The sequence below is a fragment of the Arvicanthis niloticus genome, chromosome 18 (genome assembly GCF_011762505.2).
Source record: "Arvicanthis niloticus isolate mArvNil1 chromosome 18, mArvNil1.pat.X, whole genome shotgun sequence".
NCBI lineage: Eukaryota > Metazoa > Chordata > Mammalia > Rodentia > Muridae > Arvicanthis > Arvicanthis niloticus.
Genome location: NC_047675.1, coordinates 29,668,090 through 29,690,363, shown reverse-complemented (window position 1 = coordinate 29,690,363; position 22,274 = coordinate 29,668,090). Strand labels below are relative to the sequence as shown.

Below are 22,274 nucleotides of genomic sequence, written 5' to 3'. Positions count from 1 at the left end.
AAAATGCCTCAAATCAGCTGTTGGACAGTGCTATATTTCCTACCCTCCAATAAAATACTTCTTTTTAATACTCACACCCTGTGGCCCATGAATTTAATTTTGTGAGTTTTCAAGACAAGAACCCCCAAGCCACCAGCTCAGGGTGGCTTGAGTTTCCAAGATCCTAATGCTCCAAAATAACTCTTATTCTCAAAGACATCTCAATATTTCTGTATCTAAATGGGTAGTTAATATCACCAAGTCCTTACACATCTAAAAATCAGTTTATGAACATGTGATAATTGTATACATTTATGAGATACACTTTTATGATATTTTAATACATATAAGTCACTTAGAAATTATTGAATGATTTCCTAGTAGGCTTGGCAAAACAAAATATAAGAAACTCAATTGAACTTAAATTTCAGATACAAATAACATAATTTTGGCAGAAGTATGACCCATGAAATATTTCAGGAAAACTTTCTTAAAATACTTTATTTTCTGAAATTCAAACTTAACTAGAAGTTATGCATTTTTACTTGTTAAATCTGTTAAGCCTTGCCTAGAGGAAATACAATACTCTTCTTGTATTGTGTATGCTTGTATGTCAATAGTAACAAAATCCTGACCTTAATATTTGAGATGGGTGTGTATGACTAAAGGTCACAGTGACCTCCTAAGAGGCTGTATTTCCAAAGCTCTGACATTTACTTCAGGGCTGGATATCATCCACATGTAACCTCTGTCTCTCTTTTGTGTCATATCCTCCACTCTAACAATCTTATGGCTTCTTCAGACTTCAGTGAGGTTTACTGTCTTCTGGGTTATTGGAGTTCCACTGGATAATGAGTGATTTTAGATTCACTCTTCTTCCCATCATTCTGGCAGAGAATCTATAACATAGTAGGTCATCAATTTGTCCTCCTACCTAAAGACTATCACTGTAATTTCTTGTGTATTTGTCATATTCTTCATGCCAGTTTTTTAATCACTCAATAAAATTTCATTAACCTCCTACCAAGCAACCTGTCCTCTTCCAGGCCGTGAGATATAGTTTCTGACTTTGAATGGTAGAAGTAGTAACTAAGAATACACAATATTCCCTAGGTGAGGAACACTGATGAAGACAGGGCTCTTTGTTTTTCTGTGCTTCAGTTTACCCATCCATAGGAGATAATTGCACCTCCTTCAAAAATTTACATGGAAGACAAAGATCTTTTTTATGTCTCTGCCTACAGGTGTCTATTTTCAGTATCTATGGTGCATATGTGATATATGTGAGTATTTGTGTCAGCTGGTAAGCATTAGATTTACTAGATAACTATTAGTTTCTTTTCCTTTTGCGATGGCTAGTTTTACATCAACTTGACACATACTAGAGTGATTTGGAAAAGGGGAGGAGCCACAGTTTAGAAAATGCCTCCACCTGACTGGCCTGGGGGCAAGTGTGTGTGGCATTTTCCTGACTGATGATAGATGTGAGGAACTCAACCTACTATGGGAGGTGTCATTACCTAGGCAGGCAAGTGATCCTAGGTGCTATGAGAAAACAGGCTGGGCAAGCCATGAGGAGCAAGCCAATAAACAACACTCCTCCATGGCCTCTGCATCAATTTCTTTCTCTAGGTTCCCACCTTGAGTTCCTGCCATGACTTCCATAAATGATGAACTACAAGATGCAAGATGAAATAAACCCCTCTTTTCCCCAAATTGCTTTTAGTCATGGTATTTTATCATAGCAATAGAAACCCTAACGAAGACACCTTTCTATTGTTCGAAAGCTGTGGCTGCTTCAACTTCATTTTCATTCTTCTCTGTTTTCTGAAAGAAGCCTTGACCAGGGAGGCTTGTGAAAGTATATGGAATGTATTTACTTATTTTTAGAATAAACTTTGCAGAATGCATGCCTTGACAGCTGAGGGGCTTGATCATAGACTTGGGCAAATATTGTCACTATTGGCTTTCAGAAGGTCTCTGAAAATAGGGTGATAATGATCTAATAAAATCTCTCCACCTTTCTCTTGGCGTTCCCACAGTTTCAGACAGGCTTGGGGAGGGATGGCAATGAAATCTTGCAGATGAATCTTGTTTATCATGGGACACATGATGTGCAAGTCTGGAGTCAATTAAAACCCTGGGACTGAATGTCAAGAACCAGGGAATTTGTACCAATATTAGACTCCTTGCTCCTTGGGAGGGTGGTTTTGACACTTTGAAGGATCTCTAGGGAGTTAATAATAACATCTTCTAACACATTGCTTTTGTACTTCGAGCTCATTGCTTTTTTTTAAGGAGTTCAAAGTCATTCCCCAGTTATATGCCTTCAGGATGAGACTAGGTATGAAATGCAAACCCCAGGGTAAAATAATGGTTTGGTTGAGAATATAAATAGTCTAAGATCAGAGAATACCAAAAGTAAAGCCATGCTAGCTCGTGTGTGTGTGTGTGTGTGTGTGTGTGTGTGTGTGTGTGCGCGCGCGTGCGTGCGTGCGTGCGCATGCTCACACATTGGGTGCCCTTGGGAAATGATATATTACTCTTGAAGTATGTGCAACATGGATATATTCAAATTGCCATGGGAACATGAACTCTTCATTCCACTTGGTTTTTGCTGCCCAACTCACTTGATCCCACGAAGATATAACATTCTTCATAAGGAGTTAAGATCTGCAGCTGTAAAACTTCCATTCTTGGAAACGTTTTTATCTCTCAGGCTTCCATGCACATAACTAGGGCACACTGGCTCCCAACTCATGACTGAAGAAGACTCTGAAAAATTCACCCTTGAAGAACACAGGGGGAAATCAAGATCCTTGCCTTGAGATGGAGCACTCATCTGAGGAGGGTTCAAGATCAGGAACTTCTCAGGTATTTTGCAGACTCATGTAGCAAGACCTTGATTTGCAATATTGGATGCATTTGTTTCAGCCTTACTCCATCTAAATGACAGTTCAGTTTAGATGGTTGAAACAATAATGTCTTTGAGAGCTCCAGTTCAGAGCCTTTAATTCCAGCTGGAATGGCTATAGGCCCAAGGCATTAAAAATGAGATGCTTGAATCAAGAAGAGGGAACAGGGGAGCTGAACAGCAGATTGAGCCTGCTCAAAAAGAAGAAAGTAGGGCATTGCATAGGATTGGAGAATCTAATAATACCAGTGATACCTTAGATATCAATCAGAATCCACGACCACATAGTTAAATACAGAACACTCTATGATGACATTATTAAAGGAAATTCTAGAAGCTTTTGGAATGAGATACAGTGGAGTGAGTGGTTTAACTGCTTTTAAAAGAATATGGATCTGACTGACATTAGACTTCTCAGGCAAAAAGGCACAGAGGAGCAATGTTCCGAATGTACAAACCTAACTTCCAAATTTCCATGCCTAAGAAAGTGTAATATGAGTTTAAGAGTAAATCCAACAGATTTTCTAATTTTCTATACTTTTTTTTGCCACGATGTATTCTTTTCATAAGACTTACAAGCAAGAAAATATTAAATGTGTGAAGTAGAAGTAGGATCACAAAACAAATACAAGCATGTAGAGTTTTAAAAATGTATTTTTTTTTTAATTTTTAGTGTGTTCAGTTTTGAACTTAAAATTGCTAACTAAAACAACTCAGCAGATTCTGCTATGTAATTTGTGGGGACCGGGTAAAGGGGCTGAAGGAATTTAAAATGTCATGGTCCTTCCTTCATTATCTGGAAGATACAGATGCCCATTATCTTTGAAGTTCTGCAAAATGACTCATGTTTAAGTAAGTACATTCATCAAAAACATGAGGAGGATTTTGAGCAATAAATCTTTTATGCCCAAATTTAAACATATTGAAGACTCAGTCTAAGAAGGAGACAGCAGAAGAATCCCAACCAACAAAAGACAGAGAAAGAATAAAGGATACAGAAATTACAGGTCGAGTACAAATAGATTTAGCATCTACCAGTCTAAGTAGAGCAGTGACTGCAATATTGTGAATGGGTTTGTTTCACTCATTTAAAGCCACTGGTTCTTAGATGGAGAGACATAACCGTACTCTGTCCTACAAGTACTCAATAGAGAAGTAGTAAGTGATATGGTAAAGGTGAGCTGGTATTAAAGGGATGCAAATGCTTCCATAGATCAGAGAACAGAGCATATAAGAAAGGGTCAAAGGGTAGTATTTGGGACAAATGAAGAAAAGGACTTCAGGAAATGTAACACTCTTGAAATTCCTTCTGCATGAAAATCAGCAACCATGTAATGATTTTAGTGACTTGACTACATTTGCATTAAAGAAAGATTTCTATAGCAACTGGGAAAGTTTGAGGTGGGTAGGTTGGGCTTATACTCAGCAAACAGGAAGCAGGATCGAGGGGTCTATTCATGAAAGACTGATGCTGTGAACCATGTTATCACAGTTGCGATAGTTATTACTGAGTTTTAAGAAGATAGAACCAACACTTAAGTGTGTGGGGAGTGGGATGGGGCTGAAACCTTGCAGATAGATTTATTAAATGAGTGGTTGGAAGGATTCTGTCACTGTGGGAGACATGGGGAGGAAAATACAGGAAGCAGAGAGATGATGGGCTTGGGTGTTGATACACTGGGATTTTCAACCACCATTGGGTTTTGGTGAACAGCACCATATTGAAGGAAGGGGTATTTATGTGAGTTCCTGAAGACAAATTGCTCTATAGGCCTAGATGTCCTTATAGGAAGCAGTTAACATTCTCTAGATCTATCAGGTATGGAGTTAGAACTTTGTCCCATGCTCTATCTCTTCCTCTTTGTATTCAATGGAGAAGACAGGTTAGGGAAAATAATCACTTCTTCATAATGCCAGTTATGAACTTGGGCAACAATAAATGCCTCTCTCATCCTCTGTCTCCAAATCTTTATGCTTTTGTGGTCATGGGAACAGTAAAGAAATAAGGAATGATGGGATTCTAATAATCAAGAAGCCTTGTATTGTTCTCAGAAGAAAAGCATCGCCTTAGACACACGGTTGCTGATTATTCTTATATTCAGTCAATGAGTTGAACATAACAATGACCTCATAGATAATAAGTTATAAGCTTTTCTACACTGCTTCTATATCTGACATACCTTCAACCGTCCCTGAAAGTAGAGATGAATCAGTCACTCTATGGTTTGCTTGAAAATACCCAAGAGCATAGACTGGCGTCATAACCCTAAGAACTGAGAAAGTTCTAGCACTCTCTACACTGCTGAAGTATTTCCTAGATTGAAGTGTTTCTCTTTGAGATGCGCCCTATGTCCTGGGAAGCACTTGTATATATACATTTCACTGGACTTCAATTCTTGTTACTTTCTAGGTCAAACTGTTATCCCAAATCTGTTGGGAAGAGTACCTAGAGACCCTGTTTACTATCTCTGGTTTCATTGTACTATTTTGAGACGTTGCTAAATGGAAAGGCTTCTAAGAAAAGGTGAATTTTGTGTCACAGTTTGACGATGAAAGGCTTTCACTTAGAATGGCATCAGACCATTTCATGGAGACCTGGAGTCATGCTTCCCTGTGTTCCCCTCACACTTGTGAAAATACTTGCATAGCAATGCATTTAGGCAAATGTTTGTACCATTACTTTTGGCATAAACGAGTACAAATACTGTAGCAGAATAGATGAAAGAAAAAAAACAGTTTCATTGTAAATATCTCTCAAGCTTACTGTTTTTTTTTTTTTTTTGAAATTTACATTTTAACAGTTGTGGGTATGGCACTGACAGTTCTCAGTATGTGAAATATTGGAACGGAATAGCCTGTCTGAATAATGAGTTAATGAGTGTGGGTGAGAAAATAGGTATTGTCTATAATGGTAATAAGTAGCAGGGCTGGGAATAGCAGGTGAAGAGGAAGGGGAAGAGCTCTGATTTGACTTCTAATCTTTCTTTGTTCTCATTTTAAATATTTCATTAGTGTGTGTGTGCGTGTGTGCACGTGTGCACACACACATTCTCGCGATATGTGCTTGTGTGTCTGTCTGAGTGAGTCTTTGTATGAAGATACCTACAGAGACCAGAAGAGAGCAACAGATCTTCTTCAAGCTGCACGTAGGTAGTGAGAACTGATGTAGGTGCTGTGAATCAAATACAGATCCTCTGGAAGAGTAGTAAGTGAGCCACCTCACTAGCCTCAAGGCTCTAATTCCTTTGAAGAAACAACTCTATTTTTCTGTCTGGAGACACAGGTGGGAGACATAGGTTCTCTTGAGAGCTTTTGCACAAAACACAGAGATTAAGGAAGTGAGTCTGGAATACTGACGCCTTTTAATGCAGATGTAAATAAAGCAGAAGGTGGTGCGTTTGGCAGAGGACCAGGAAAATTTCCAGGTGCTCTTGAATCTTTCCTGTAATCCAGATGAGAAGGACATCAAATTTTCTCAGAGAGGAGTGTTCAGGGCTACTTCTCCATTTGTATGTTTATCTGTTCCATTCAGTCCTCACTCAGTGCAGCCTTTTCCACCTGAGAAACTTCTCAAAAGAAAAGAGAGGTGACAGTGGAGCTAACAAACACTGAACTTCTACTCAGACTATTTACTATATTCTATTATATTGCATATGGGCATGACAGGACCTACACTGAATCTTCAAAGTCTCAAGGTGAGGGGCATTACCAGTATCTCATAAGAGGCAAGGGAATAGAGATATACAGAACATCCTTCCCATGGGCTAATGGACATGATAAATCTGTTCATCATGATATGTAATTATAGAAGCCCTATTTAGAATTTTAATTCAAGGGTCTGGAGATGGTTTGACTCCTTCAGTGGACCCTAATTCAATTTTCATATCTAGTGACTCACAACTGTCTTTAACTCTGTGTCTAGGGGAGATATGACACCTCTGGGCTCCATGAGTACCTGCCCTTATGTGGATATACCTTCCCTACACCCACAAACACACAGCTTAAAAATACTTAAAAAAATAAGTATGAAAACGTTTTATTAGTATTGCTGTAGAATAAGCATTTCAAGAAAGCTCATCAGACTCAGGGATCTGATATGAGAACTGGGGTCACCTTAAGGAATTAGGGTGAGCAGGTAATAGTTGGAGACAGTATTTGTAGAGAAGCAAAGACAAAGGGTTCTTTGGGCAGAAAGAACAGTTATTCTAGACAATTGCTAAAGCCTTGGGTATTGTACCAACAGCACATATTTTATTCAGAATTCTCTATTTAGGAGCTCTGAGGTGGGCAGGGCATAGCAGAGGGCAGTGATTTTCAGTAGAGCCACAAGTAAGACCCCTCTAGGCTAAAAGGCCAAGCATTGCAGCCAAATATTGAAGCCCGGGGGCAAAGGATTTATCCAGCTTTTCATACAGACTTCTCAGTGTGTTTTTGAAAAGTTGTAAACTCCATTGTGATGGCTTGGAATGGAATGGATTATTATTCCACAGTGAGAACAAGGAAAGCCCTAAAGGGATGATGGATGCAGCTTCGTATAGCTCAGGGGTACAGCCTGGAAGAGAGTAGGGGCTTGGAGATGTGAAAGCAAAGCGTGTCATAGGTAGACTAAGGTAATCTTTAATCAGTAAGACTGAACTGTGTGTCCCAAACTGAGCTGCCACTACTACTGCTACTATTGACCTTGGATGACTAACTATGTGTGATAAACAATATTTTTATATCAGGGATTGTAATATTGATCTTAAGTGGCTGCAAGGAAGGTGCCTTGGAGATTCAATGGGAAAAGTATATGGGTTTTGATGTTTTTCTACTTATTTTCCTGAAAACACTCTGACTAATAGAACCTAAAAATAGAAACATAGTGTACATATACTTAACTATAGTTAAGATATCTACTTTCAAAGACACCTGACTGATATCATTAATAACCTCCAAGCCTATCTGGGATCATAAGCACAGGATGTTAGGACTTGTCAAGGGTTAAATTGGTGTATGTATAACCATTAGAAATCCTTACATAGGGAATGCTAGTCGGTCATTATTCACAGACCTAGGCCTGCATTGTGACACACCCAGACCCTATTGGAGTTGTAAAAGAAAATACAGATAAACATGTTAAACAGTAGCTTGTTTAACACACGAACCCTTTTATGCAGGGAAGAGAGTGGGTGGCAGATCCCAGGAGAATCTTTTTTCCCAGGGGAAAAAAGAGGGACCCTTTGCTGGCCAGTTCTTGGGTCAGAGCCCTGCTTTACTGAGCACCTCACAGCTGCTGCCCCTGGGAGAAGCCATTTGTCAACTTTATACCTTTCTGCTTTATGGTCTGGTGACTTAATAGGATTCGACCTTCCCTGGATTCCATTTCAGTTGGGTCAGACACCACACTTCAAATTAAAACTCGGGCTCTGAGACAGGAGCTGAGAAGCTGCTGCTGCTTCTGTTGCTGCTGCTGCTGGTGGTGGTGGTGGGGTGTGTATGTGTTTGAGCACGTGTGTGTGTGTGTGTGTGTGTGTGTGTGTGTGTGTTCAGAGAGATCTGTGGCTTCCGATGACCTCCATATTGGTGTCATCCAACCCTATATTCATGCTACAATTCACCTGAGCCCTAAATACCTCTCTCCCATCTTACCTTCTCCAGACATTTTTGTGAACCTCAAAGTATAACGTGATTCTGCCACCTACTTACCTACTGGGAGAAGACCTCATGCAACAATGGAATGGAGCTCACTGGGAAGGAGTAAGGAATACTGACAATATAAAAACTCCCTAAATTGACTTCAGAGAGAAAATGATCTTCAACTAAGAGACCATTTGACGGAATACAAGGTAAGAGCACAGGTCTTGTCCTTTTCTGAAACCCCTTACCATCTCTCTGGTGTTTGCTTTTTACTCTTTGAGATGCAACCACATTGACCTGGAACTGCTATGTAGCCAAGGTTGGCCTTGAAATTCTGATTTCCTTCCTTCACCTCTTCTTCTCCTATGGGATAATGTTACAGGTGTGTAATACCAATGACCAGTCTTCTATGACCATCTGGAAAGGCAGATATCCAGCTGTGTAGGCCTGGAAGGTATAATCTAAACAGTGCTTACATCATAGTAACAAGCCCAGTATTAGAGTGGGGTTACTGCAATGTCCAGAGAGCAAGTCCCATTTTCCGAGTGAGGTGATAGGATTTTTAGCATTTACATGTTCTTCCACTTTTCTGTGGTTACCCTTGGAGATTCCAGCTTTATTTTTATTGTGCCATAGAGAATTAAGGTGAGGCTCCAGGCCTGTTTTAAAGACTGTGTATACATGGCTCGCAGTCAGCCTTGGGCTTTTAGCATAGATCTGATGATAATGGGGTTGCTGAGTTTCTAAAGAGAAGATGGATGAGTGTCAGATGGGTCACTATCTGGTTCTACTCTGCAAAGTTCAGTCAATCTTTTTTTGTTGACATTTTCTCTCTTTACTCTGGTAAGTTGGGGTTGAAGTTGTTTTCAAGGGAGACTCTGAATTTACATATTAAAAACACAGTAGATTAGAAAAAATTTTCCGTATCTCTTCTTGTTAGTCATCAGTAAGGAATAATAGATGGACATTTCCATATGAAGAGCCTCCCTCTAAAGGCATGTTTCATTCTGCTCACAACAACCATTGTGATGTCCAGGTCTTGTCTAGTTCATAAAGCAAATCATGTACATCTGGAAGAGGGGTGCAAAGGGTGGATGGGATGGTTTCCATTCACACTAGTGCAAAATTATTTTGTGGCAAGAAGAAAGGTCACTGTCACACCATAAACACAAAGCAGGTCAAACATTCATAACCAAGACAAGCCTCACACTCCCCTCCACCCTCAGTCTCATCCATTACTGTGTAAGAAGAGATACAGCCACACAGGATAGCAAGAAACCCCAGCAAGCACCACTAAGCTGTGGTCTTTCGGGAAGTGGCTTTGTTATGAAGTTCGATCAATGGGATTGATCCGAAGATGGGCTATTACTTTGCCAGTGAGCCCGTTTTTAGGATCAGATGAACCTGGCTGATATCTGGAGGCTTTTCGGGTAACTTTAAAGCCAAATCCAGCTGCAGCTAGGACCTTCCCAGAGCTTTCTTTCTTTCCCGGCCTGCCCCCATGAAAAATACAGTGTAGATATTGCAGTAGGTTTGATATATAAGTGTATGTTCCCGGGCTCATATTTCAGTAAAAATGTCATGTTTTGGAATGGGAATTGGCTTTTGTCGAAGAATCACACAGGTTATTTGTGGCAGAGCCAGGTGTTCTGGTTTTCTTATAATTTATTCATGCTCCCTTCAATCAAACATAAAGATGATACTGGGGCATCTACTCAGCACTGGGCACTCTGTCATGTCCTGGAGAAACAAAGATGAAGGTACAGTTTTCTTTGCTAGATGCACAAGCAAGATCCATATCTTAACCTAACCTCAGGATCAGGCATTCTACATGCAGTGACAGAAGTCCTATCAAAGGCTCTCTTATGTTCACTGCTACATCTCTGGGATCTGATGCAGAGCCTGGTACCTGGTATATGATGGGTGACTATTTGTTGAATGGAAGCCCAATAGACAAGCAAGTCAGTGAAGTCCTCATCTTGCCCAGCGTGATGACCTAAGTTTGAGCCCTCATCACCCACAAGAAAAAAAAAAAAAGCTGGAAGTGGTGGCCTGCACTTGTAACCCCAGTGCAGGGGTGGCAGAAACAGATGGGTCCCTAGAGCTAGCTCACTAGTCAGCCTAGCTACATGGTCAGTTCCAGGCCAGTGAGAGGCTTTGTCTTAAAAACTGAAGTAGACAAAACCCTAAATAACAAGAGTTGAATTTGTCTTGTCTCTTCTAGGGGCACAAATAGGTACGTGCAGCCTGGCACACATGTTCATCTGGACACACAGGAATGCACACACAAAATGTTTGTTAACTGAATGGTACCTAGAGGGTCGCATAATCTGTTAGAGTCTCATCACAGCTGAAGGTGATTCTGCCTGTCCACAAAGTCAGAAGAATTGGAGGAAAGCTTAAGAGAGGTTTTGGATTTTTGGAGCCAGTTGAAAGGAAGAATAGGGGACTAGATTCCAGATGGAGGAGGCAGACCACCAGGGGTACTGAGGCTGGAATATTGACAGTGTTAGTATTTAAAAAGAAAAAGCAGATAAAACAAACCATCTAAATGAAAGGAAGATGTTATGGCATAAGATTTCAGAGATCCAGGCATATGTTCATGTGGCACCATCGTGGTGGGAGTGGAGTAAGGCCAAATATTATGGCTCCAGGAGCATGTGATGAAGCAAGCTGCTAACGTTATGGGCTGGGGAATGGAGGGAGAGAGAGGCAGGTTTCAGTGATCTCCAGAAACCCACTTCTTCTACCTAATACATTCAGCTATGAGCTTTTGAGTATATTACTGATGATAAAAATAGTGTTCCTTTGATCTCTCAATTGCACCTGCTACCTGGAGACCAGCCCTTTAACACAGGAGGCTTATGGGTAAAACTTCATAGCCAATGCAAAGCACATGCCAATGGCCCAGGAAGAGGATGATCCCAGACTTGTGTGAGATTAGAACCTCTCTTCCCAGCACAGACTGAAATAGCAAGGGAAACGACAGGAGTTGTAGGGTATGAGGATTACACTTTACTTTTTTTTGGCTTTGGAAAAGCCAGAAGGGGGCTTCTTGCTGGAGTTAAGCACTTGTGATTTGGGGGAGATCAGGGACAAGCTGAAGCAAACTCCTTGCTGGTGGCTATGTTGTTTGCCTCCTTTGAAGTAGCATGTGTCTCAGATGAAATCCTCAAAGGAACGAAGCTAAATGTCTCAGTATGCTTTGTGGCAGATGCTGTCTGCTCTGGTGCCTCTGGTCCAATCTGGTTCCTTGGAATCCAGAGAAAACTCAACATTCCTGTAGTGTCTGCAGGAGGCTTAAGGAGCTCTCTCCCCTGAAACACGGGATTTCAGGGAAAGACTGGGGGAGTTGTGTGAGATGTGGGTACACATGATCTTTGCAGTGAGTGGGGGAGGACAGTGTATTGGAGAAAGGGAAAAGAGATGAATATCTGTAAGTTTGGCGAAGGTAGTCTTGTGAAATAAAACCATCTGTATGGAGAGTTAGATTGGAGTTTAACTCAGCTGTTGTTCCTTAATATCTAAATAATACAGTTTTTTCTTAACCTGTCTTTAGTAGTCTCATCTGAAAAGACACCTACTTGACTCAGTCATGCTGTCATTATGAGATGAGGTACTCTCTACTAACACTGGTTCATCTGTCTCCAATAATGAACTTGACACTTCAGTGCATGCCAAGAAGAAGAGGAGGTAGGTATTCTGGTACTTAAAGGAGCAGGATTGTAGGATCGTAGAGAACTCTAGAGTGAGTATAGAGTCAATGACCAAGGTCTAGGTGTATGTAGGTCAATGGCTGCTTAGAGAAGAGCCTATATGAGATTCCTGTTGGCACTGGGTGTACCTGGAAAGGCCCAGGGAGATACTTAGAATTTTGACATTTGGAAATCAAGGTTATTCCTCTGTGAATGCAGGGCATGTAATATGTTGTGTGGTGAGGTGGATCACACAGACATAGGGGAAGGTAGGTTGTAAATCTTCCCACATCCCAACACAGGGAATGCAAACCTCCCTGAAATCCATAAAACCCTAGCCAAGAAGAAATAAAAAGGAAGGATGCCTGCCTTCAAATTCCTTTTTTATTTTCTCCCCCACCCCTCTATCTTGGAAGACAGCAACCTATTTGATTCCTAGGGATGATGTTTTCACCTGGATCCTCAATAGAAGCAGACAGGGTATGGAGAATGAGGCACGGAAGGCTCTTCTCAGCTCATCATGTTTTTATTCTCTAAAATAATATATCTGGACATGTTTATACACGTATACAATGTATTTTGATCATATCCTTGCCCAATTCCCCCATCCTATGCCCCTGGACATCTCTCCCAACACATTTGCTTCACACCTCTTCTCTCCTCCTCATCTTTTCCTCTTCCTTTTAAATTATCCACTGATTCCTATTTGTGCTGCCCAAATGCACAGAGACAGCCATGAACCCTAAAGATAACTGTTCCCTCCCCTCATAGCCACCAACTCCTAAAAGCTTTTCATTGTAGGTGGAGCTTCATTATACTTTTTTCCCCCTCTTTCTTTTGAGTCAATGTACATGGCCTATGCTAGCAAGGAACTCACTATTTAGCTCAGGCTTGCCTCAATCTCACAGTCTATCAGTTTTCATTTTCCAAATGCTCAAATTACAGGTATATGACACCATGTCTGTCTCCTCTCCATCAACCATTTCTTTCTTTCTTTCTTTCTTTCTTTCTTTCTTTCTTTCTTTCTTTCTTTTTTTTTTTTTTTTTTTTTTTTTTTGAGACAGGGTTTCTCTGTGTAGTCCTGGCTGTCCTGGACTCACTCTATAGACCAGGCTGGTCTCGAACTCAGAAATCCACCTACCTCTGCCTCCCAAGTGCTGGGATTAAAGGCGTGCATCACCACTGCCCGGCCTCTCCATCATTTCTATGACAATGGAAATCTCTCCCTTTATCCATGACTGACGCCGTACTTCATACTTTCCTGGGCTGGGCCATCTGTGTACCAGAACCTATATACTGTGAGTGGGTACCTTCAAACTGTTACATCCTCTTAAGATAGCTGTTTTTGTGCTCTATCCTGAGGGGCTAACCTGTATTTTTGACCAGATCTCATCTTCCAGAAGGCTGGGCCAGATTCCCAGCAGAAAGTCAGTGCTGACATTTAATTAAAAAGCCAAAGATGTTACTTAGTGGTAGTTTGTGAAGTTATATCTCAACTTTCCTTTCAATGAAAACCTTCTAAAGAAGAGGAAGTTCTGGAAGCTTGATATACTTCTCTGATATCTTTTCTGACAGTGGGAAACACACAAACAGTGTGATACTCATCTGTCTAAATAGAAGAGTATTAAGCTAGAAGTCCCAAAGAGCCTGTTATGAGGAAGTATGCAAAGGACCAAATTGGACAACAGACTCGTTTACTCAAAGAGTGTCTGTTAAACACTTTCACTGCTGTTGTTGTGGTACAAAGACCAGTTAGCGTCATTACAAGGAATATAAACAGGTAGAACTGAGTCTCCTCTCTGCTTAAGAACCATTCACATTCTTCCACTTTATTTCAAATAACCTTACTCTGGTGGAAGCAATCTCACATACACTTGCTTCAGCTTGGGGCTCCATACATATTGCATGCCCTTTCCTCACTGCTTATTAGATTCTCCAAGAGATTCAAACATGAATCACTCCCTTTGGTCCCAGGCCCTTACACACTCTTCTTTCTTGAGGCATCCTCTTCCTTTGCTCTTCACACAGCTGACACTTCTTTTCTGATTGGTCCTAAAAGGCCTTTAGGGACCAATCCAGGCACTACTCATGTTCTTTCCTCTATTAAATAGCCCATTTCACTTCTTCTATAGCACAGATTATAACTAAACTTCATCTATTCACTTGCAAATAACTTTCGCTCCTTGGATTATAAGCTGTGCCCTGGTAGATACTGAATCTGTTTTCTTGACATATGACTGCTACAATCCCACATGTGCTGGGTATGAACAAGATATTAGATGTATGTTTTTTTCTGAAAAATGCATGTACATATGCATGAGTATAAGTGTGAACAGATGCAAAGATTCTCTTGTGCCTGTCATGCGCTTCCTGGGAGCATAGCCATGCATTATATGTTTAAGCCCATAATACTGTGGTCCTGAGGAGAGAGCACAATTTTAGAAGACAGAGAAGATTGTAGAAGGTTCAATTTGAACTGTGTTTAGATGATGAGTTTCTCAAGACTTTATGGGTTAGAACACTTTAGACAAGGAGTATAAACCATACGCTAGACTACATACATACTATAATTATTTATAATCTAGGTGTGTTCCAGTTAATACTGGGCTATACAGATTTTAACATGTTTATTTTTAGTGTGGAATTTCAACTGGTAAGTACAAACACATACCTTTGTGGACCAACAAAAACATAGCATACTTGAGTTTTAGGCAAAGATGAGGCAGAATGAATAGACTTCAGGGTACCATAGGATCATAGGATGCCAGGGTCAAAGGTACAAAGACATTGTTGCATGAAAGTGCTCACTGGACAGGAGCATGGCTTTCATTCTGTGAGCCATAATCAAGAGTATAACCAAACCAGACCTTCTTACTTTTTGAGCAGCAGATGCTATCCTCTCTTTGTCTAGCACAGAAAAGTCCCTCTCTAGATTGGAGATGATGATATACACTCCATTGAAGAAATAGGGATGTGTCTTGTTTTGGTCTTGATATATTATTATTGGTAGAACTAGGTTTGGTTCTGATTCTTTGTGAGCGGAATGAGTTCCTTCCTATCCCTGGACATGTACCATCCCATTACTAAAATAACACCGCTGGCCTGACGTCATTAAGGCTTCTGTTTTTTACACAATACTGAAGTCTCAAGCTGTGATTCTGTGAAATATTCTATTAGTGATGTCCAAAGGATTATGACACAAGGACTTTTCTGCCTACCCTCAGAGGCTTTCACCTCCTTAGAGACAGGGGTGAGTCTCATAGATGATTTAGTTAGGAAGTGTTGTTTTAGGAAGAGGAAACTGAAGAAAGTACAATAAGGAAAAGAAAATAAGCTAAAGGCTGGTAATTCCTCAGCTGGAGCCTCCTTTGGCTTAATTTAATGGGGAGGAGGTAAAGAAATGTGGTAAAGAAATGCCACAGTTGAGGATGTGCCTCCCGAAGCTCCCACGCCCACCTCCCCACCCTCGAATCCTGGGGCGGAGGGGGGCATGGGGTAAAAAGATAACATCTGGAATGTAAATGAAATATCCAATAAAAAAGTAAAAAATATAAAACAAACAAACAAACAAACAAAAAACAAAACCAAATGCCACAGTTGTCCAACAGGAAGCAAACAACTCCAAACAATCCAAAAATTAAAAAAACAAAAAGGATTACATTTTTATTTTTGTTTTATGTGCACTGCACGCGCCCGCGCGCGCGCGCGCGCACACACACACACACACACACACGCAGACACCCCCTAAAATGCACATGTAGAGATCAGGGACAAACCTTGGGAGCTGGTTGTCTTCCCCCGCCACGTGAGTCCTGAGGATGAAACTCAGGTCTTTGGGCTTGGGAGCAGCCCCTTTATGTGATGAGTCATCTACAGGCTACAGGCCCTGCTTCAAACTTTCCTGCTTCTATATAGTCAGTGGGAGGTGGGAGAGAGCACTGTCTTTGTGATTTACACAGGGTAGTGTCACTTTAGCTCCCCTCTGGTCACGTGGCTCCCACCTGTCTCAAGAATTTTGTGGCTGTAAGCCATGGATAGCTAGGACATGGGTGTGCTCTTTCAGGAAACATATCTGGGCAGGGTACTGAGAGTATATCTTGTAGATAGTTCATTCTCAGAGAGTTTAAGAAAGTTTGCGCCGTTGGAAGTGTTAGGGAGAAAGATCACAAGACTTTCCTGTATTTTAAGAAGCATCATTTTGTCTAGGTCTCAGTATTTCCATCTACAAAATGGGCAAACTAGGTCACATTTCTTCTAAGCAGTATTGCTTTGAACCTTTGCTATGGAGTGCTTTCTTAACTCTCCCAAATACATGTTTCTCTGAGTAAGTGTGTTTTGTTTTTCAGTAGTTACTGATGACAAAAATGTATGTCACCTTACTATGGTTATCCTGTAAAATGGAGTGATGATAGCACACCTTATGCACAATTGCTATGGAGATTAAAAATTAATGGGACACAAAAATGTTGGGTAGGTATTCTCCTCTTCATCTCTCTAATATCAGCTATGCATACCTTAGTAAGAAATTTAGAATGTGTTCTCCTGGAGAATGCTTTAACAAGCTCTATTTTTCTGGTTGAAGAATGAAGCTGTATTCTCTGTGAAATGAAGCAGAGACACTGACAATCAAACTGGGATATTAAAAGGTGGGGTTAAGGTCTTCCTACACAGGCTGTTACCATACTTCCAACCCTTGTGATTTTTATGCATCTTCTGTCAGTGTCATGAGAGGCTTAAGGGACCTGGGTGGAACTTGTTCTCAGCATATTGCCTTAGGAAAACCATACGCAGATGGGCTGGTGCTGATCTGAGGAAACAGAAGGAAAATAATTCATGGTTTCAAAACTTGACATTTTTTAGCTTCCCACCAGATATGTCATGTGTACTATATTTGCTGTGCTTCTTGGCCTGACTTTCTAAGCTCAAGACTCAGGAATTAGACTTGACATTTCCTCCTACCATGGGTGAGATAGGAAAAGGGAGGGTACTGGGGAACAGAAAGAGAATGAGCTTTGGAGAGGTCCAGACCCAGGTCCAAATTTGGACACTCGGTGTGAAGGGATCTTGACAGTTCTTATCAAGTCTCTTCATTCTGAGCCTTAGTCTAAGAAATGGGATTTTTTTCTTTAGTTCTCAAGAATTATCCAAAGATCAAGGGGGTACAACTGTACAGCACACCACACACACACACACACACACACACACACACACACACACACACACACACATATCTGATTGGACGCGTAGTAAGTAACCCTGTAATAGATCTCTACAAAACCTGCTCAGAGTTCGCACACACTGAAGGTGGAACACTGAGCACTTTCCCTCTTTTATCTTCCCCATTGATCACTCTTCTGCCTACCAGGCTTTACTTACCAGTTGTATGACTTTGGCCTGGGTGCCTCATGGACTGACTTCCTAAGGGAGAATTTCTTGAATGCATGTTGAAAATGATCTTCTACAATGGGGCCTTGGAATGTGAGTCTAACCTCCGTTAGCCCTTCCAGAACAATATTTCTATCACTGACAAAGAAAAGCATCCAGAAGTGGCAGGTTCCTAACTAACTGACTGGCAGATCTGAAAAGTAGGGTGACACATAGTGCTTGAACAGGGAGCCAAAGATGGAAGAGTTGATCCAATAGATTTGAAAAGGCCATACTTTGGGCATAATGTGAGGATTTTAGGATTCTCCACAGAGCCTGGTAGGGTGAAAGAGGGTAGAAGGAAAGCTTATTTAGGGCAATGGCCTGGGAAATCTACCCGATAGTATGATTGAGTGCCAAGTTGGCAACCCACATAGAATATGGGCTATATCCTTTAGGCCATAAGAAGACTTGGTCACATATAGAGCATTGGTACATGGTACTAGAAGAGGCTCAGGGGACAGAGACAGTGTCAACAAAGGCTTAGGTTGTTGTGATTTCCCCATCATGGCTCTTGCTATCTCTAAGCCTACACCAGCCCATGATCTAGGACAACAAAACACAAAGGCTATTCTTGTCCTCCTGAGGGCAAATGGAGTTTATCATGTCCGGTGCTGTGGGAGTTCATTACTAGCTCCTGTTGTGCGGGGATGTTCAATGTAGAAGACATGAGAATGGGGTTCCCAACAGGAGTTGGGGCAACACCTGAGGCTCACTCTGGGGACAGTGACTTCTGATCTTGAAGGATAACACACTAAGTGATTGAAGGAGGATGAAATCTGCTCTTTCTATATTTCCATTTTATAAACCTTCTATATTTCCTCAAGAGTGGCTTGGTTGCAGCTCTGCTTGTACACCCTGTCCTACCTCTAACCCCCTTCCTGAATCTCAGTTTGTAAGGTTTCCCCATTTCCTCCTTTTAGATACCTCTGCCATGGCAGGTCCTCCTTGTGGTATGAGCTAGGCTTCATGGCTCACTTTCATAAAATTTTCCTTGTGGATGGAAGAAGTGCCCTCCCCTCTAACTACCTAGGATTTTGTCATCTGTTCCCCAGCCCTCTTCAGGGATGCAGGTTCCCACCTCCTCTCACAATCTTCCCAGGTCACATTCCCTATGTCTACCCCCAGGGATGCTGCCCATGACCCAAAACTGTCAGCTCTCTCTTTCACGCTCACTTAGAGAGCATTACAGGCACACAGTGCGAAGAGCTTCCATTTATGGAAAGCATCTATGTGCAGTGTTGGTCTGTGAAGGCCCAGTGGCCTCTCCCTTTCATTGATTATGACAGGAGCTGCAGATCTATTCCAGTCTGAGAGTGTGAGCTAAGGGCTGAGTTTTTCAAGGTTCAGGCTCACCGGAGGTCGATGAGCTGACTTTTCTTTTCTTTTTTTTTCACTGCTTTTTCTTGTTCAGACCATTTCCTTATCATCATGTCCCCATGTCCACTAGGCGCCAGGACAGCCTGATTCTGTAGAGAAATCTCTTACTGTAGCCCCATGTGCCAGACAAGTCCAACTTCTTCAACATCAAAAAAGAGGACATTGAAGTCCTCTTTTGAACTGCCCAGGACAGTTCAAGTTTGGAACATTTAACATGGTGTCATTGGTCAGGGTCATTTCAGACTTGCATGGTTCTTGCACTTCCGGCCCTCAGTGATCACTTGAATAAGGCTATGTTCTGTGTCTGAGAGGAAGAGTCACTTCAAGGTCAAATAGCAATAGTGCCCCCTTATCAATAGATCTATTTCAGCCCATTGCCATCTCACTGCCTTCAAGAATGGATCCATCCCTCTGCCTCTCTCTCTCTCTTCTTCCTTCTTTTTCTCCTTCCTACATCTCCTTCTCCAGCCACTATGACCAACCTGCAGGTAAAGATGAAGCTCGGTTTCCTACTGCCATGACTTTGTTCATGCTTTTCTGCTGAGTGTTATTTCCAGCCTTTTCATCCCCAGTTCCTACTTTCTTTTCAAGACCATAGACCCTACTGTCTTGGCAAATCTTACCAAAAATCTTTGATTTGACAATCTTCATGGGTGACCCTCCTCTGTGATCACGTCTGTTTACATGATGGTGTGACAGTGGTAGCTTGGACCACTCTGGGTATATTTGAACAAAACTCATAAATGTTTCCAGGACTATTTCTTCATCTGTGTAATTGGGAAGTGGCTAGATCCTGCCTTACAGCCTGTGGTGGGACTGTGACAGGGGAGGAGAGGTTTGAATGGCTGGTAGACACATAGGCTATACCATTTTAGGACATTATTTTTGTGTCTCATGTTAGGAGATAGTGTGTGGTTTCTGTAGTCATGTTTATTTTCAGAGCTGAGTAGAGACTAAATGCTCAAAACAGAGGGAATAGGTAATAATAAAAAAGGCCAGAGGGAGGCTTAGGGTTTATGTTGGGAAAATTTCTTTCACTCTAAGAAATACCTGAGATAATCAACTTACAAGACAAAAACCTTTATTATAACTAATCTTTTAGAAGCCTGTTGAGGTTCCAGTCAATGATTGGCTCCCGTCAGGACATAGCACTTTATGTCTAGAGCAAAACCACTCACCTAAGAGACAGGGCACAAAAGAATGAGGAAGTCTCCAAGATCCCACAGACCCCTTTAAGGATACACACTCAGTATCTGAATATTTTTCACTTGATCCCATCTCCCAAAGGCATCCTTTCTCAGTTGTGCAATTCTGAGAGACCCATAAGATCCAAGATACAGCATGAGCACCAATAATTGTATGACCTGAACTCAGAGCTGATTGAAGGCGGCAGGCAAGTGGGCTTGTCTCTTTTGATGACAAGGTGGTAGGTGAATAGTCACTTTGAGATCCTCCCTTTTTCAGTCAGCTTCTTAAACAGATGGATTATTTTACACCATGAATATGTATTGTGAATATGTGAGTGTATATGGGTTGGGGGAATTCCCTGGCCTCATAACACCAGTGGAAAACCTGTTTTCTTAGAATGTAACAGAGAGACATATACATGCGGGGGTGGGTTTAGCCTTCATTGGGGCTACTAGGAACCCATAAATCTTATGCAAGTGACTGTGGCTTTGGTGTAAATGTCTGAGCTGTTGCTAGAGTCCCAGGATAGTTCAGGCCTGGGAAACGGTGACAAGTTTGTCATATTTCTGAATAATTAAAGACCAATGTCCATTTGTGGGGATATACTCTGAAGCTATCACGATGTCTTAGTGCCCAAACAAGCTGCATGTGTGCTATTTTAAATAAAGAGCAAAAAAACCAAAGCCAAGAAAATAAGGGCTAGCACTATAAATAACAGTGTTCTGTATATATTAACCACAGCACAAGAAATGGCATTTACTGAAGACCTGTAGCTTTGTGAAGCCCATTAGCATAGACACAATGCCCTATGTTTTTGTCAGCAAAGACATCCTGGAATGATCTGGAATACAGGGGTACTTCTTGTGCCAGACATGATGTACTTGTGTGATGTACTTTTGTTGTCAAACGTGTTTTCTTTCATTATGAAATCATTGAGACCAGATCATCAGTTTATTAAATGGATAACTCCATTGGTAAACAGTTCTCTCCTCTCCTCTCCTCTCCTCTCCTCTCCTCCCTTCTCTTCCCCTCCACATCCCTCCTTCTCTCCCCCTCTCTCTTCTTCTCCTCTCCTCTTCCCATTCCCCTCTCCCACTTCACACCTTGCCTCAACCCTCTCAGTCTTTTTTTTTTAATTTAATTTGTAATTCTCTACAATGGAATTGTAGGTGCCAGGCTTGCCCACTTTATAGGACTGCAAAGGTGACTGAAACTAGAATGTTACAAGGATATGAAGCTGAGAGGGAGGTGAGGTAGGGAACACTAGTGGGGAGTGTTGGAAGTAGGTAGAGGTAGGAGGAGACAAGGGATAAATGTGTTCATTATGCACATGCTATAAATTCATACAATTTTTAAGGAGTAAAACAATAGTATTTAAAAATGCTGTTTATAACTGGGCCATATAATAGATGGGGTTTTAGTGTTTTTCAGAGAACTTCATGCTAAATGCCATAGAAACAGGGCTAGTTAACCTTCTATTCAACAGTGTGCAGAATTCACACTGACCAGGGAACAAAAGACTAGAAGGAGGAATGGGGCAAGAAAGTGAAGGGTAATGAGATGTGGGGAAAATATGCTCAATCTAGGATGTACATTTGTAGGAAACCTTTTAAGTTAAAAAAAAATAGAAGGCAGGAGATAGGACTTCCCTCCTCCTTTAATTTTGAGGCTCACGTCTGTAGATGTTAGACATTTCCCCCCACAGTGATTCAGTAAACAGGCAGGTTCCTGTAAACCTGCCCCATAAAGGATGATTTACAAGAGCAAAAGTAAACCAACCTAGAGGGCAGATGCTGCAGCCTACAGACCCTATTCTGAAAGATTCTTTTTACTGAATCTGAAGTAGGCAAAGCTGGACAGGAACAAGAAGTCTCTTGGAATGCCCAGCAAAGAGTTTGGTTACAGGTTTGGTAAAGGGGAGAAAAAAAAAAAAAAAAAACTAGTCAGAACTCAAAGGAATAAAGGAACAATTCTCAGTGCTGATAGATACTGCTAAAAATGCCAGCCTCTACTTTCAGGGCTGATGGAAATTTTTTATAACACATAGAAGTTGCATATTGAGTAATCTGAACTGTGGA

At 41.3% G+C, this 22,274-nt stretch overlaps 1 long non-coding RNA gene across 1 annotated transcript in view; it reads left to right on the top strand.

The window, feature by feature from the left end:
* Positions 1-16,676, top strand: part of LOC117722923 (uncharacterized) — a 56,262-nt gene extending 39,586 nt beyond the window's left edge. The window contains exons 2-4 of the long non-coding RNA XR_013104746.1: positions 8,531-8,718; positions 12,069-12,202; positions 16,551-16,676. This is a non-coding gene — a long non-coding RNA (uncharacterized LOC117722923). The remainder of the gene's footprint in view (positions 1-8,530; positions 8,719-12,068; positions 12,203-16,550) is intronic.
* The last annotated feature ends 5,598 nt before the right edge of the window (positions 16,677-22,274 follow it).